Genomic DNA, 3016 nt, shown 5'->3' on the forward strand with positions numbered 1-3016 from the left:
GGAGGGCAGGGGACCAGGAAGCAGTCTGGGAGCCTTGGTGACAGGTGCGCCTGCGCAGAGCCCTCCTGGGGGCGGCCCAGGACCCTCCCCCACCCCATCACACATCCGAACCCTGACTGGCGGCGAACACCCTGGACACCCTCTTAGGGTGGGCTCCGGAGCCCGGCCCTCGGCCAGGCCCACGGGAAGAATGAAGAAAAGCAGAAGTGGATATTCATCATCTGGGCAGGAAAGAAGGTGTCCCCTGAGCTGCAGGGACTGGCCATGGCAGGTGGGGACAGGACAGCTCAGTGCTGCACGCAGCCCTCGGGGCACAGGCCACACCCCAGGGAGGAGCACAAGACGCCCTCCTTCAGACTAGGGACGGGAGGGCAAGAAACTGAAAAAAAGAAAAAACCACGGCAACCCATTTTATTTTTAATGAAGCGTGAGGGTGCAAAGGAAAAGCAATTAGTTCTCTCTTCACGTTTACTTCTTCACCTGCCAAACGGGGCTCTGGCCAACGCAGCACGCGGTGTGGTTTTTTAATGAGACAAACCACGGTATAATTACTCAGTTTTATGGCTAAATCTCTTGTTAATAAACTCGGTACTAAGGAGAGGGACCTGCAGCTGTTCCCTAAAAAGAAAAAGAACAAATTCATGAAATCAAAGAATGACTCTGATTTAAGAAGAGAAGAAAAATCTAGCTGGTGCGGCCGAAGGAAGAGGACATCGGTTCTCACAGAAGCATCTGAGAGCTGTTCGTAGACGTACTTTTACGTCTAACCGCTCCACGTCTCAGTCTGTCAGATAGTGAGAGACACGATCTTAGACGAGCCGGAAACGGAGGACGTACTCCACCCGGCCGGTCAGCAGAACGGAGCTTCTGGAAGAAAACGTCCATCCAGCCCTTTAACCCCTGCTTGTCCCAAACGCAGGAAACAGCCCATGACTCCATGTGGCTCAGCGCGCCCGTGCGGAGGAGCGGTGTGCCGCGAGGGCAGCGCCGTGGACACCGACTTTCAGGACAGCCTGTCCCCCGAAGGGTCCCTTCCCGACCCCGTGTCGGCGACATGCTCAGGCAAGCAGCGGGAGCAGCACAGCTGTCGCATGACACCGGTCCGAGTGCGACCTCGAGGAGACGCTCCCATCACGCGCTATTTAAATACAAAACACCACCTGCTCCGTGGGTCTGTCCCGCTAAGATTTAATCAGAGCTTGAGTTTCAACGAGGCTCTGCTGACCCCGTGGCGGTCTATCCCGCTGAGAATGTCCCCAAGCAGCCAGACGCCACCGCACATACGACAAAGCTGTGACTCGGGCTCCGTTCCCAACAAAAGGGCTTGGACGTGCCCGGTGCGCGCGGTGACTGCGGGCGATCGCGCGCCAGAAAGGGCAGAAGGTGCTGAATTTCACGTTCCGTGTGTTTCACCACAATGAAAAAAACTGCCCGTAAACCCACCTATTGCCCGTTTGTCCAACAAACCAACGGTCTGTTATAACGTTAAAAATCACCCTAACTTACCAATTATGTAACACGTTCCTCATTTCGCCACGTAATCTGTGGGAAACTAAGCACCTCGTCAGAAGCAGCACACGTCACGTCGTCCACGTTTCAGGCCATGACAGCAGCAGCGGCAGGCGCGCAGGTGGCCTCCGTCCACCCCCGCGGCCCAGCCTCGGCCTCACGGCACGCGGAGGCCGCCCCGACCTTCTCCAGCAGCGCCCCGTCCCGACCCTCCCGCGCGCGGTTCACGGTCCTCTGCGGCTCCTCCTGGCCCCGCGCACGCCCCGTGCCCGTCACCCGCTGCGCACACGCAGCCTCCGGGACGGCTCCCTGCTGAAGCCTCAGTGCATACAGCAGGCGCCCAGTATGCGCTCCGCACACCCCAGACTTTTCTTTACGAGAACCGCCCTGGGCCGCCCCCCACGACTCCTCCAGGGCCGCGAGCTCGCCTAGTTGACTCTGTCGACGTCAGACAAAACGTGAACCAGCGCGGGGACAGCAGGAGTGGGGACGAGAGAGGCAGCCCCACGCCCACCGCGGCCTCCCCCACACGCTCGCCACTCTCGGGCACCCCAACGCCGGTGTTATTGGGGGACGAGGCACGGGTGCCACACGGGTCTCCCATCTCTTCAGGGCTCGTCTACGCTCGCCAGACTCCACGCGACGCCCACACATTTCTGCAGAGAAACGGGCACAGCCTGCGGTTGTCTGTCTATCTGTTCGTCTCGGCTGAGCTCTGACTCAGCCTCACATCACATGTCCTCCGGACCAGTGATCATCAGTAACTTTATTCTATGTAACAATTTTAAAATTAATTCCATGATTTTAAAACTTGGGTTTTAGTGCAAGTTTCTGAAATCTTGAAAACTCACACAGGAATCTAGATGACATCCTAATGGCAGAACCTGTGTCCCTAATCCTTGGCTGAAAATAGGCTGGAGGAAATCCTCTTTCCTCAGGAGGAGGGAGATTACGTAATGCCGTGTGGGGCGGCCACCCCCTCCTCAGCCTGCCCGTCCAGGCCACTCCGGCACGCAGGAGGGACGGGAGCCTCCGGATCGTCCGGGCCCAGAGGGGCTGGAAGAGAACTCCGGGCCGGCTTCGAACACTGACACAGACTTGTGACTCCTCTTACCAACAGGACCACTTGGCCTGAACCATCCGCGAAGCCAGTGGCACGAGCTCTCGTGACAGTCGTCAGAGGCCGGCCTCACTCTGACCCGAAGACAACCGTGCTTCGGGGCATGTCCGCTCCGTGCGCAAATCCCGGATGAAGGAAGACCGGGCAGGGCTGGAGAAGCACCCGCCATGGAGAGAGACAGCAGCAGGGTCGGGAGCTGGGCCACCAGCGTGAGCGCCCCCGAACGCATCGGGGTTGTGTGAGCACAGGCGGCCTCGGCAGAAGCACAAGCCCTACTCTGCGAGCTAGGAAGTCAGGTTCCGTGTCCAACACTCACTTTCCAGACCCGCCAAAGGCACGGTGCCACACTATCCAGAAGCCAGCAGAAGTCTGCCAGTGCCACTCCAC

General features: G+C 58.7%; 1 pseudogene; it reads left to right on the forward strand.

Annotated features, from left to right (window-relative positions):
- Positions 1-496: 496 nt before the first annotated feature.
- On the forward strand, positions 497-1517 carry LOC116881347 (annotated as a pseudogene).
- The last annotated feature ends 1499 nt before the right edge of the window (positions 1518-3016 follow it).

This window comes from Lontra canadensis, unplaced genomic scaffold (assembly GCF_010015895.1).
Source record: "Lontra canadensis isolate GAN:19392208 unplaced genomic scaffold, GSC_riverotter_1.0 scaffold73, whole genome shotgun sequence".
In the NCBI taxonomy this organism is placed as follows: Eukaryota; Metazoa; Chordata; class Mammalia; order Carnivora; family Mustelidae; genus Lontra; species Lontra canadensis.